The 15,162-nt window shown below is 38.9% G+C and overlaps 1 protein-coding gene across 1 annotated transcript in view; it reads left to right on the top strand.

Annotated features, from left to right (window-relative positions):
• Positions 1–15,162, top strand: part of LOC122791313 (solute carrier family 22 member 18-like) — a 357,377-nt gene that overhangs the window by 288,896 nt on the left and 53,319 nt on the right. The window lies entirely within an intron of this gene.

A 15,162-nucleotide genomic window follows, 5' to 3' on the forward strand; every position in this document is an offset into this window, starting at 1 on the left:
GATCCGTACACCCCTGTGTTGCCCTTATGCACATTTGCTTTGTTTATTAATTTTTTTAACCTCTTTTTGAGGTTTCTTACTCATAATACCATTGCTGTAGCTTGAAGTACTTCTTTTGCTTTGAACATCCTTCCCCACTTCTTCCATCTATTCGGAGTGTTCAGACAACTGAGTTCTACAATCATGAGTACAAAGAACACATCTTCCTTTTGGGCTGCTAATATAGTTTGATATTATAACAATAACCCATGCCTGGGTGTGGGTAATGCTAGATTTACCCATGGTTGGCGTGGTTTGGTCACGAGGGCGAAGCCCGAGTGGCCAAACAAACCCAACCGTGGGTAAATCCAGCATTACCCACACCCAGAAGTGGGTTATTGCTATTATACAATGACATTATTTAAGAAAAAAAATAATTACTTTTCTTAAATAATGGCATTGTATAATGCCTCCTTGCTGCCCTTCCGCAGCTGTCTGGTACTCTGCGGCAGTTCTGATGTACTGCGCATGCGTATGCCTACGCAGTACATCAGAGCTGGGGGCAAAAGCAACGGAGAAAGCAAGATCTCCATTGCTTTTTACTGTTTCGCTGTGTTAAATGGGTTTAACATAGCGAGACAGCTTTAAAAAAAGCAACGGAGAATCTCCGTTGCTTATTTTAAAGCTGTCTCGCTATGTTAGACCCATTTAACATAGCGAGACAGTTCTGAAAAAAGCAATGGAGAAAGCAAGATCTCCATTGCTTTTTACAAACTGTTTCACCATGTTAAATGGATTTAACATAGCGAGACAGGTTTAAAATAAGCAACGGAGATCTCCGTTGCTTATTTTAAAGCTGTCTAGCTATGTTAAACCCATCTAACATAGCGAGACAGGTTTAAAAAAAAGCAATGGAGAAAGCAAGATCTCTGTTGCTTTTTACACACTGTTTCGCTATGTTAAAGGAGTTTAACATAGCGAGACAGCGTTAAAAAAGCAACGGAGATCTCCGTTGCTTTTTTTAAACCTGTCTTGCTATGTTAAACTCCTTCAACATAGAGAGACAGTGTTTTAAAAAAGACTTGTACTAATGGAAAAAGTCCGGGCGACCTGACCTTTTTCCATTAGTATAAGTCAATATACAACATGCACGCTGACCAATCAGTGTGCACATTTTGGAATATTAATGGGGGGTCATGGTATAATGGCCAATAAACCATTGCTCATCTAATTCCTCTTGGCACATTTTGCACCGCCACTCTCTACAACTTATCCAATAGTCATTTTGCACTTATGTTTACATCTTAATAGTATCTCTATATTATTTAGTGTATATAGTCATATTTCTGTGTAGAGCAGTGTTGCAAAAGTCCATGTAGGGTTATGAATGTTGCCCTTCTTTTGGTTGGCATACTTAACCACTCATGCAAACAAACCGATCACCTGTGCCTTTTTTTCCTCCAGAATCAACGTCTGTGAATTCATGTTGTTCCCTTTGATCGTGTAGTAAATGTACTATGCTACATTCTGGTTCTGTCAGATGAGAATAACCTTATTCTATCAATGATCAAATTATTCCCACTTACTTTTTGACACATGAAATGAGTGTTCTTGTTGAAAACAATCTGGGTTTACAAATAGTGTCAACAATGTATCCAAATATTTTCTGATAATGAGAAATATCTTGCATAAACATAATTGAAACTCCTATCGATGTGGACATACTACAAAAGGGCCTCACTGAGACAGATGCCTGGTGTCAAAGCCATGGCCTGAAGCTCAATGCCAAAAAGAGTATTATCATCCTCTTTGGTAAAAACTCTGTACCCATGAACTACCACATAAGTGGTAGTCTACTTAAAGCCAACCTTGGGACACAGGCGGACAGTAGTCTCTCATTTGATAATCACCACAGTGGTCAGGAAATCCTTCTACGTGGCTCACCTCATCACAAAAGGTTTCTCGTCCAGAAAAAAAGAGGTCATTGTTCCCCTCTACTCATCACTCATTAGACCCATTATAGAGTACAACACCCCTTTTGGTATGTACCTCACAAGACATCTACAACAACTGGAAAGGACACAGAAATACCTCACAAAGAGGATTACTGGCCTCAAACAGATGCCCTACACAGACCGTCTCAAAAAACTCCAGCTTTACTCCGTCGCATATCGCCTACTCAGAGGCGATCTCTGCCTAACATACAAAGCTATGTCAAACCCAGAGCTGTTGGACATGCTCCACTTAAAGAAATCCCAATCCCTCCGAGCTACACGCTCTAGGGACTTAAACCTTGTCACCACAATAAACAGAACATGCTGGAGGGATAGATTCCTGTCCCAGAGACTTCCCATACTCTGGAACAGACTACCTATCTATGTCAAACAGAGCTCCTCATTAGCACTCTTCAAGAAATATCTTGATGATTGGATGGGAAATAGGAAATTCACCCCAGGGATTACTTCTGTGGCTCTGCTCGACAGGGGCAAAGGAAAATAATTTTCTTGGGTGGCAAAAGCCAGGGTACCGTTTTGGCTAGGCTTATATAGGCCCTAGGGCTAATAGCCTAGTACCTTTACCATGAACCTGTACCATATCCTGATGAAACGCCAGTATTTTTGTTACTCCCCTTTTTTTTTAATTTCTCCAAGTCTTTTGGGTTTCTTATACCATGATGGGAATGGATCCCATTCCTTAGTCAAAGTATGATTAAAGTTCATGAAATTAGTATTGTTTCTGGTCTTTGATGTTAACCAGAAGTACTCTTCCCAGCACCTGCAATGTACCCAGTAACAACTCCTTCTGTAATTAATATGGCATATGGCATTACATGTGTTGGTAACAAATCTAAGTAAGATTGTAAATTTTTTTTATAAGGCCCATTGCTCCTACTACTATTGTAACTGTCTGGGTGTTCTCCGCCCACATTACCCTCATTGCTGCCAGCAAATCCTGGTATTTTGTGAATTTGTGTCTCTCTGTACATAAGACACTGTTGTCACTGAGTGTAGTAATTTCAATGATCAATGCTACTTTTGTCTTTTTTTCATGAACTACTATATCTGATTTTCTAGCATCTGTTTTTTAAATTCTTGGTCATGGGTGATTCCTTGTGATATAAACTTCACTATTTTGTATAATACTTTGTGGCTTACATTTCCAATGTTTTTCAGCTACTTCAGTATTATAATGTTTGCACAATCCCCAGTGTAACGGTCTTGGCACGTTATTATGGCCTTCAGTATACAGTCCATCTGCCAGTCCATCTGCCATTAGCATATCACAATCAGCAACAAGATGTGCAGTTCTGTTTTACAAAACCTACATTTGTCTGTTTCTCCCACATGTTCAATGGACTTAGTAATCCAACGTATATATATGGTCCACTATCTTGGGCTGCCAATATTAACCTTTCATCTTTTGGTTTAAATTCACCTCTCCTTAATCATTCCTACATTCGATCCTGATCAACATGAGGTTGTTCCAAGAGTTTACTATACTTGCAACTATATTCATTAATTTTCCACATTTCTTGCCTTCTCATCTAATCCTTACCTTACATTCTTTCTTTTGCTTTTTGACATATTCAGATGCTGCCTGATTTTTATCTACTTCTGGTTTGATTTCCATTCACGCTTGACACCGATTTGCTTTTGCTAAACAAAGCAGGGAAGTCATTTACCTTATTCTCTTCATGTTTTAAAACTTTCACTTCATTTGGGTCTTGTGAGGTCAACAGATATGTATGCTGTCCTATTATTGCAGATCTATATATGCAATCAGTTTCAAGGAGGCCCGTACCTTCTTCAGTACAGGGAATATGTAATCTTGGCATACACTGATTTTTATAAATCATTTGATAAGCATGAAGCATCCTTCTTGTTTTCCTCTCCAACCAGTCCAACATCTTTTGGGGCCAGTAAATCACTCCACAACTGTAAATTAGGCTAAGAAGAGCAAATTAATGTATAGCTTAGACTTTGATTGTAGATGTCAAGGCTGTTTTCAGTGTTAATTTTAGTCTTCTAAAATATTCCTTACTAAGATTTATTTACATTTGTTCATGTTTTATTGTTGATCCTTCATCATTACCCAAATATTTATAAACTCCCTGTTGCTCAAGCTCTTTGATATCCTGTTTATTTCCTGTCCCAAACTGATGCTTTCTTGGTGCTGTGTCTTTCCTGCTTGAAAGGTTGCATTTGCACATTTATCAAGACCAAATGACATTCTTATATCATCTGAAAAAGATTTGGCCACTTGCAGCTGTGCTTTCAGCTCCTCATCTGATGAATTATACAGTTTTAAATCATCCACAAAAAGATGAGAAGCTTTTACACTTTTTTGTTTTCTTGGAACCAAATTGTAGTCATTACCTAATTTAAGTAGACAGCTTAACGGATTAAGAGCAAGACAAAACAGCAGCGGTGACAGAGTGCTACATTCCAGTTCTCAGATGAGAATAATCTTATTCCGTCAATGATCAAATTATTCCCACTTACTTTTTAATGCATGGCATGATTGTTTTTGTTGAAAACAATATGGATTTGCAAGTAATGTCAACAGTATCACAAAAAAGTTTTCTGATAATGAGTAATATATTGTGTATTATATCCTTATGAAACTCCACTATTACTGTTTCTTTGTATCAGACCCTATAGTACAGAAAGATAGAACCGTGACTGCAACACAGATGACCCATATTCTGTTAGTGGTCTGGGCACTGGAAGAGCCAGGTTGTGGCACTGGAAAAAGTGCATTTTCTTTGCCAGCACCCTTGCTGTGTAGATAGGAGTTGGTGGCTCCCCAGGACTATGAGCTGTAACATCAGTATTGACTTCTGGGGGAGAGTTTAACCCAGAGATTCTTGAAACCATCTCTTCCTTGGGTGCTATGGCACTAGACAGCTTGGGTCTGATGTCAACTTTTGGGCCTGGGAGCTAGGAGTTGAGGTTTCTCTCTTTCTCTCTCTCTTGTTCAGATCCAGGGAGATCCTTGGTTCCATTGGCAGCTTCAGACTTTGATATTGTTGAAACAGGTCTAAGTTTAACCAGAGAGAGGATGCTTTCTCCAAGTTTGGTTCCATCCATGCCCGAGCTAGATCCTCTGACGTCATTATCTTTTTTCCTGCTAGACAGGGACAGTTGCACCACAGACTACTGAAACAGCTTACTAAATTAACTCTGGCTGATTCTGAGCCATCTCTCCCCCTGTGATGATATGAGGTATTGCCAGCTATGCTAGGAGAGAAGTAGGGCAGTGGATGTGTAACGTATGGGAGCATAACTGGAGTTTTGTAAATAATGTTATGGCATTTGTATTTCATACTGATTTGTACAGGTGCTAATGTTGAAAATGGATTTGTAAAGCTGCTTGTGTTAAGAAATGTACCAACAGTGGGTCCTGCTGGACAGGAAAAAGAAATACACCTATATGTTCTTGTATTTAACTGTTGAAATTAATATTGTATCCGAGAATACTGGAAAAGAAGTGGTTAATCTCAGTCCAGTTAACTTGAAAAATAGTCTGAAATTAAATTACCTGGTAAGCCATAAAGATTGTATCTTACAGTTCTGATTGCAGCCAGAGACAGAATGTCTATAAAAACGAGGACTAGGAATCCTGCTGTGTTGTCCTTACAGTGAACTAGTTGCTACCTTGGAAGGGTGGAAGTGTTGAAAAGGGTTTATGGCTTCAAGATGCTGTAACACATCTTAGCAAAGCTCTATCATATGTGCGATATTCTGGTTCAGTTTATAGTAAAGGGGGTAGTATGGGAACCAGAAGTCAGATGACTGGATGTATGTGATGTCATTCTGTAATCCAGCTCTGAAATGATGTTTTAATACTAGATGAGATAGAAACCTCAGAGCAGTCTGTTTTTCAAACCTGACAATGAAGGATCTTTCACCCACTTCATCTTGCCTTGCTTTAGTAACTAGGGAATAGTACTGTTTTTCTGTATCTGTGTGAATCTATTCATCTGTGTTGTTTTAATATTTCCTGCATTGAAACTCTGGTGCTTTATTGTAAATAGATATTTAGTATCTTCATGTTATTTTATTATTTATTATTAAATATATTTAAACTTTTCAATGTGGCTGGTCCTTTAGAGAATATTTTAACCGTTGAGAGTACTTATATTTATTTGGTAACACTGTGGCCACTCATAAAAGCTTTGCTGTTTTGTCAACACTACAATTTGTATTAATATTACTTTTGCCCACTATAATTGGGTGCCCTTGTAAGAGCCTTAGAGTAGCTGGCTTTGGAGTGTCCTGGTGGTAGTAACTATCAGATAGTCTGGGCAGAGGGCCATAGCTAGTGAATCTGTGCCTGCCATTCCCAGGTGTGTGTGTGTGTGTGTGTGTGTGTGTGTGTTTGTGTGAGAAAATCAAATCTCAGAGTGTGTGTGTGTCAGCTGCTTTGAGCAGGGACACACAGCACTGGTTTCACAGAAAGTGTGGTGGAGGACGTAGCCTGGGACACTCAGCTGAGGACTCAACTCTGTAGCTGTGCCAGTGGGGAGTCTTATTGGGGGCCTGGTGAGAGGGAGAGAGAGGAAAACCCAGTCCTCAGACTGAGTGTGTTCCCTGTGTGCTCTTAAGGGAAAATTGTGCTTAGTGCAGAGAGCTGCATCTGGAAATACTGTGTGAATCTATTTTTGTTCCAAGTGAACGTCCCTCACAAGTGTCAGTGGTGAGGATTTAGGCTCCTTGATTACTTGCCCAGAGGAAGAGAAATCACACCCCCAACAGAATCAGTGCACAAGAAATAAACATGAAAGCAAAATCACATGTCTTCCATGAAAGACTCTGGGGGAGAAGTCTACAGATATGGATGACGGTGAGGGTTCACTCAGGTCCCCCTCAGAAGATGTCACCTTTGGTGAAATTCTTGAACTCACGAAATACTGAGGGGGAATGGTTCATCGAAGATCACTCATGAAAAGAATCTGTATTTTGGAAGCCTTTGGTTCTGACTCAACATCATGCTGGGTGGTACCACCCATGTATCCACTAGTTGACCTAATGGTGCAGTGGGCTTGGACGGACCCTGATGTGGTGGAGCCCATCTCCAAGAAACTTGATAGGATTTTGGCAACTCTGTAAGACAGGAAGCATTGGAGTAAAGGTCCTCTAGTATATGCCATGGTTGTAGCACCAGCTACAAAAAAGGAATTGTCTGAAGAGAGTTCCTCTGTCCATCTCCCTAGCAGGGAGTCTGAGCCATTGGACAGGTCCAGGAAGTGGACATACTCATTAGTGGCCATTGTACTCTGGTCACGAACTATCTTGCACATGTCATTAGATTTCAGAGGGACTTGAGTTTTGCCTGTGGATATCCAAAAGACTGTGGACTCCCAACTATCAATTCTGCAGTCAATCTCTAATTTAGTCATGTGTCTCATTTCTAATGCAGCCAATGACACAGGTCTTATTGTAAGATGGAATGCCTGGATGCATCTTTGTGATGTTGTGGAAGTCTTTAAGACATCCTTCATCAATGTTTTTTACAACAGCTTCACACTTTTTGGGCCCAAAATGAAAGACAAGTTGACCAAGAGCTAGCAGAATGGTAAGATTCTGTCTGCAGTAGGCATTTGTTTTTCTGTGCCTTAAAGATCCTACTCCAGGGAGATCAGAGAGCAGGAAAAAGATGTGGTTTCATAAAACACAGAATTCTTTTTCGGAATTCTCCTGGTAATAGACCTCCATATGGCAAAGGTGGAGAGATTCCCAGTGGATGTTACTCTAGAGGCAGAGGTGGGCTGCATAAGGGTTTCCATGTTCCCTTTACAGAAAGGCCCAATCAGCATCCCTGAAGGCTTGCCCGACTGCTGCACTCTGGAGGTAGACAGAGCATACTTATTGCTGCACCCCCAAGCCTGGAAAGATTTAACAAAAGACAATTTGGTGCAAAATATAATTTCCAGAAGCTTTCCATTCCCTTTTCATGTCCTCCCATAAAGAAGAAAGTGATTCCCGATATCCCCCCCCATTCAGTGGGAACCAGCAGTTGTGGAAGGTTCAAAGCCGGTAGAAAAATAGTAATCCAACCAGTCCCCAAAAACCAGTTAGGGTCCAAAGTCTACTCAAGTTTTTTTTTTTTAGTGCCAAAGAAAATGGGGGAACTCAGTTCAATTTTGGATCTCAACCAATCTGTAAAGCTGGAAATGTAGGCAGGAGATCTACGTTCAAACTACACTCATAGAATATATTATCCACAGATAATAACGACCCAAAATAAACACAGAAGCAGTTTAATTAACGTGAAGTGCTTTTCGTCTCACTTATAGCGAGATCTGAGGAAGTCTCGCTGTAAGTGAGACGAAAAGCACTTCATGTTAATTAAACTGCTTCTGTGTTTATTTTGGGTCGTTATTATCAGTGGATAATGTTTTATGAGTGCAGTTTGAACGTAGATCTCCTGCCTACATTTCCTGGTTTGTTGTTTTGGTATATTTTACTATTGGCAACTTGTAAAGCTCTCAAAATTCCAGATGGTCACAATTAAGTCCATATTGTCTTTAAAAAAACATTAAAGAAACCATGCTGCTGATCTCTGGGTAAACCATAGCTGTTTTTTTTTTTGTTTCAGGAATTGGTTGTGTAGTGTTTTTAGTGATGGGACAAATATTTGAAATGAGCTTGTAGTCCTTCATGGAGACAGGAGTAGATGTTTTATGCAGAGGAATAATGATATTGAGTTTAAAAGCAGGATGTACTTTGCTGGCTGTTAAGGATAGGCAATGAATGGTTAGGCTTTGCAATTTTTTCTGCTGCCTAGTTTCAGGAAGGTGAAATCAAGTTTTCTAATCTTAGAGATGGATTTATTAATTTTTGTGATAGATACTTGGTATCTTTTACATGGCTTTCACTTCTCTGCATTTACTATATGTGGTAATATTTAGGGTTAACGAGCACAGATTTTCCAAGGCTGAGGGGCTTGTTGAACATGAGTTTTTCCCAAGACTCTGAGATTCTGCAGTATTGTTTACATATTGTTAATACTTGTTCCTTTCAGAATTATTTCAGTATTTCTTGCACTGAGTTGCGCTTTGCACTTTATGTATACATATATTTACTTTTTTGTCTTGTTCTTAATAGTTGCATGTATTTTGTTCATCTTTTTCGTAATAGTTGTATTCATGTCGTTTTTGTAATTCATACTTGGAGAGTCACCGAAAACGGAGTCAAATTCCTTGTATGCATGCATACTTGGCCAATAAATGTGATTCTGATTCTAATTTAAGAAGTGACTTGTGATTTGTTTTATACTAGTAATTAAATCATGTTTATATTAATTGGCAAAGCTATTAAAGGAAGAGGTACAGGGTTTGTACAAGGGTGGCACAATGACACAGCAGATAGCATTGTCACCTCATAGCAAGAGGCTCTCTGGTTCAATTTGTGGATAGGGGTGCCTTTTGTGTGGAGTCTGCATATCTTGCCTGTGTTCCCATGGATTTTCAGTTGGTGCAGTGGTTTCCTTAAACATTACAAAGATGTGCAGTGGTTCGAATAGACACACTAAATTGGACTTAACGTGTGTGTATATGTGTGCACATTTATTTGTGGCATTGGAGAGCTATAGTGGCAGGGCTAGCCACCCAGTGGTGTGAGTACTTACTGTAGATGATTGTCACTGTTGATATGGACCACCCCCCAAAACCCATATACAAAAATAGAAAAAGGGAATTGTGGATGCATGGATGGATGGATGGAGAGGGTTTGTGGTGTGTACAAGTGAAAGCTTGATAAGTAAGTTTGATTTTCTTCCAAAACTGTTTAGGGTTACGGGCAAGAGATTCCTGTTTTTGTCAAAGGTAATTTGCTTGGCACTATTAGTTGTAATTTTATATATTTTTCCAGGGGTGTGGTAGGCCTCTTGCAACGGGGTATTAAGTGGGTCCTGCTTCCACAATTTCCGTGCATTATCCCTTTGTACATCACCCCTAAGAGGGGTGAGGTTAGAGACTTGGAATACAAAAATCCACCCATGGCTACTGAGTTGATGACCATGCTAAAGACTGCTTGTGCCTGATTATGGAGCATATAGGCTACTGTTGTTGTTACTCCAGAGAGGGGCAAATGGGTATAGGAACTCCCACCTTAAAAGGCAAACGAATGAGCAGCCATGACAGCAATTTGATGGCCAGCAGGCATGTGGCAGAAAAAGTACTTTAAATTAATTACTTTGCATAAGATGTAGGGCACTATTTTGTTAATGCTAGGTTGTTTTGTTCTTGCAGTGTCAGGGGCATCAGTAGAAGTTTTATGCTAAGAGATGTGTTAAGTGTTATGGGCATGTTCTAAACAGATAGGTTCACAGGGATTCAACTGTATACTATTAGTTACAGACTGCAGAGCACTGATACCATGTTGATGTATAAATGCCTTCATGACATGGTGCTAAATGACACCTTGTGCATTTTCTTATTCAAGTCAGATCCTAACTAGAAATAAACCTCAATGTGCTATTATCGAAAATACCGAGTATGTTATAGAGAAATTTTTTTTTGTTGTGAGAGCTTCTTGTCATTAGAATACATTTCTAGTTGAAGTTAGGGGTATACCAACCTTAAAGAAGTTTTTTTTAAGCCAAGTCTAGATTGGTTACATGGTAGCAAGGTTTTTGAACCCCAGAGGTTTGAGATTAAGCCATTATGATAACCTCTGCTGAGGGTTTTGAGACTACTTAACAGCATACATAGAGACAGTAAACCACTAAAACATTGTAGCTAACTCCATTTTAGACATCACATTTTATTTTAAGGGATTATCCTTTACTTTTCTCATCAGTAAAGTGGCACAGACCATTCTGTAGTCTCTTACAATCATGTGGTTGGTACTTGAGTGTACATGTTGCTGTTAACTAAATGGAATGTATTGTGTCTTTAGTTTTTGTTCTATATTTTGAATCGGTGAATAAAACTCAGTGGCATAGCAGATGTTTTTATTAGTTCTCTGAAAAATATTTGTTGTACCAAGCTTTTAGATTAGTTTCATTGATTTCACCTCTTCTGGTGTTTCTGTTGCTACTCAGTAGCTTATCTTCACTGTCTTTGTTTGTGAGGGCTTATAGAATGCCTAACTTTTTTATTAAAATGTTTGTGAAGTCACCCCTCTTCCCAGAGTTTCCTATAGCTGCTTGAACCTGATATCCACTTCCTTTTTCTTCTTTTTATTCACATGACTAAGAAACAATGGTCTGTCCCACGTTATCATTGTTCTTTGCAAACGTTTTGTCCATTTACTATTTTTATTTCTTTCACTGTTACCTATTTCGCCTATTTTTGTCCACTTTTAACTATGATTTTTTTCCATCACCTAAACATCACTGCAACTTCACAAAGCCACCTATTTTGCTTTGGTTTTATGGTGACTTCACTAGGATGCCAGAACACTGTCTTAACCTCTTTCTTTCTCTTATCCTTGATGAAGGTATTCACTTTCACTTTACTCTCCTGTTGCTTTATCTTAACTGCAGCTAACATATTTTCATCCCTTCTGTGAAAATATGTTTGCGCAAGTTGTTTGGAAGGTGTGTGTGACTGAACTCTATTTTGTCAGTGTGAATTTAAGTGTAAATAGATAAGTAGTTAAAATATAATGCTGTCCAAATGACGAACGAGACAGCTGCATACAAAGTACTTTCCTCCGTCAGTTAACTTTCTACCGTGCAACTGGCAAATGAGATGCAGCACAGAATCAGTATTTTCCTAAACAAAAAACACCCTCAATATCTTAAATGTCAAAGAGAGAGAGAGAATATCTTAAATGTCCAGAAGTACTGTGCAAGAACTTAACAGCCAAGATGTGAGAAATGTGTACAACTGAAATTCAAACAGGGACACAAGTGGTGATGAAAACATATGCCGATTGACAACATGCAGATGAAAGAAAGCGCAGAAGTTACATATCCTCACAAAAACCTTGTAAGCAACACAGGTTGACAACTGCATTTTTAGGAGTTGTAAGTCTATGCACTCCAACTGACAAACTACACAGCAGCAGCACGCAACCACTTTCCCCACACCAGTTAACAGGGTCAGTGTCTTACATGTCCACCTTAAGTTGACTTCAGCAGCTGAGCAACACAGATCTCAGTAATGTGTACAAGTACAATCCACGCCAGTGGGCCAACTGCTGCAGGATACATACAAAACAAGGGAAGAACCATATGAAACAAAATCACCACTTAGGTTTTTTTTTCAAACCCCAAACATAAGACTTTATAAATAAATTAACCACGTAACCATAACATCTGCAGAAAAAAGTGCTCAGAAAAGAAATAAACATCCAAATAATAAAAAGTATTGGACTATTTTATCTCATAAAACGTGGAAGAATATAGACTAATGCAAACAAAAACCTAAACAGCAACAACACAAACATAATACAACACAAAACTAACACCATTGTATAATAGCAATAATCAACGGCTGGGTGTGGGTAATGCTGGATTTACCCATGGTTGGCTTTGTTTGGTCACTCGAGTTTCGCCTTCATGACCAAACCACGCCAACCATGGGTAAATCCAGCATTACCCACACCCAGCCATTTGTTATTGCTTTAATACATATATATACATATTTGTCTATGAAGCTACTTTATACCCCTCCTCTTAACTACAGTATTAACATTTTCTGCCCTATATGTCATTCCCTCACCTCCATTTCTTTGAATTTCTAAGCACTAATCACATGATCTATATCTATTTCACAAATTTACTAATACACCTATTCAGATCCTCAGCATTCAAAAATTTAATAATGCATAAGTATTTTTTATACTGTAATACTTACCTTTATTTCATATGAATGTAATCTAATTAGCAAATTAATGTGTAATGTTTAATCTTTGTTACTTAATTTAATTTCTGTTCACGTATGTTATTGAATGTCTGTTTAAAAATATTTGTAATATGTCGAGCTTTTCTCCCCGGGCTTCCACTGAAAAGGATTCTTTTACTTAACCCAGTTGGACAAACCTGGTAAACAAAAGCAAAATAAAAACTAAAAAAAAAAAAGTAAGAGTGTCTTGTCACCATAAATTAACTCAAGGGTTTCTTAAAGGAATTAAGTATGGCATCATCTTGTATTATGAGAGGTAAGAAATTGTTCAGTGTTGTCATACTTTTTTATTTAGATTATTTAGTTTTCATTTGTTAACTGAGTTAATGGGATGGTTCATGTACTCTTTTTCAGTTATAAGAGCAAAGATAAATACAGATGTGTGTGTGGGTGTGTGCACATGCATGTGTGTGTGTGTGTGTGTGTGTGTGTGTGTGTGTGTGTGTGTGTGTGTGTGTGTGTGTGTGTGTGTGTATGTGTGTATATATAGGTGAATGAATATATGTTGATATATCGATTTACACAAACATTGAAACACAGGAAATCAAAACCAGCATATTGAAAACATACTTCCGGATCATTACAAAATGGAAACCAGCAGATATTACATTATCCTTTCCATCTACTTCAACTGATGGGATAGTGCCACAAGGCAGATCCTACCCAGCAATCAGACTCTACTCCAATATATCTGTCCCTTTTGAGCCCTCAGATCTTGGTTACCACTTCAGAAGTTGGACAAATTTCCCATCCCTCTGCAGATAAGTTGATGATAAAAAAGCATTTAATCCAAAGTTTCTCTCAGCTTTTCATCCTTTTTCATATTTTCATCGCTTTTGGGTTAAGAAAAGTGAAAAAGAATTAGGGTTAAGAAAAATAAATACAAAATCTTTCCCATCTTTCCTTCCTTCTTAGTCTTTTGGCTAGGTGCATTTAGGCTTAACCATTTCTTTTTGTCTTCTTAAGCATTGCAGTAGTACTATTTGTTGCTATTGTATTGATATTCTGCTTGTAGTGGGGTTACAGTTATTGCCCTTTCTTTTCATTTGTATAATAAGAGTTAACAGCTGCTTCTGTTTGAGATATGGAGAAGGGCTTCAGAAAGAGTACCCAATGTGGACATATAGTCCCTCCTCAAGTTACCAGTAAGTTCTGTGTGATATGCTTGGAGCCAGAACATCTGTCAGCCTCCTGTAACATTTGTAAGAGCTTCAGCCATCCCTTCATACAGGAGCAAAATAATAAACTACTTCTTAAGTGTCTTTTACCCTTTTCTTCTTTGGAATAGGATAAAGATAGAAATACAAGGAGATGGAAAGTGGAAGACATTCCCATTTTGGTCTTTTCTTTCTGCTGAAATTCCTCTCACAGACGTTGTTTGGAAGTCCTCAGCTACATCTCTGGTATAATGGACCTCCTGTACTGATCCATCATTAATCCAGATCACTTCCTGAGATGGACAGCCAGTAGCCATTCTTCTGAGTGCCAACTTTCCAAGTTCCTTTCCTCCCAACCCCCTGTACCTTCTCCTATAGGTTTTCTAGGTCTTTCGGGATCAATTTAGATATCGATTGGGATAGCATTATGAGAGCCTTCATTAAGGTACAAATCAACATGGGTATCATCCTGTCCTTCTCTGTTTCTAGGGTAGACTATGATGGCCGTAGGTTTCCCCAGACAGGGAGAAGTTTCTACCCTGTTACTAGTCTTGATATTGAAGGTGTCAGAGCCATTCTTTCCTGTGCATTCTTCATCACCAGTGAGATTGGATCCATTAGTGCTGGCTCTGCAGCATCCAAAACACTTGACTAATTCTGTTCGAGTCAACTCCATCTAGGCACAGGCCTCTCAGTGCAGTGGTATTGGCACTGTCTTTGGTGTTAACCTGTTTGGTGCCCATTTCAGTATCAGGGTCATTAGCATTTGAAGCGTCAACCCTGATCTCACAGTCAGAGCTGTCCAGACTGCTTGTGCAGGTGATTTCATGCTTGGGACTGTCTAATGATCACATCTGTTATGACTGACACAGAACAAAGATGGGCGTCTTTAATATAGGCAGATTCTGCATCACCTTTTGACTTCTTTGAGAGGATCATATGGTCCTGTAATGCTGGCAGGAGACACTCTACTGATTTTGGCTTCATCTCTCTCTCTGCACTCTTTACTTTGCATCCTTTTGTACTCATCAGCCATTTCAGGGAACATAGCATGAAACCTTCCCACCATCAAGGATGTCAAGAGTCTTCATGCACTTTGGATGAGTCCTCTCTGAAGCCACGATGAAAACACGTGTGAAAAGAGAAACATAGACTCCCTGCACAGAG

The sequence above is a fragment of the Protopterus annectens genome, chromosome 17.part0 (genome assembly GCF_019279795.1).
Source record: "Protopterus annectens isolate FY-2018-M chromosome 17.part0, PAN1.0, whole genome shotgun sequence".
NCBI classification, from domain to species: domain Eukaryota; kingdom Metazoa; phylum Chordata; order Ceratodontiformes; family Protopteridae; genus Protopterus; species Protopterus annectens.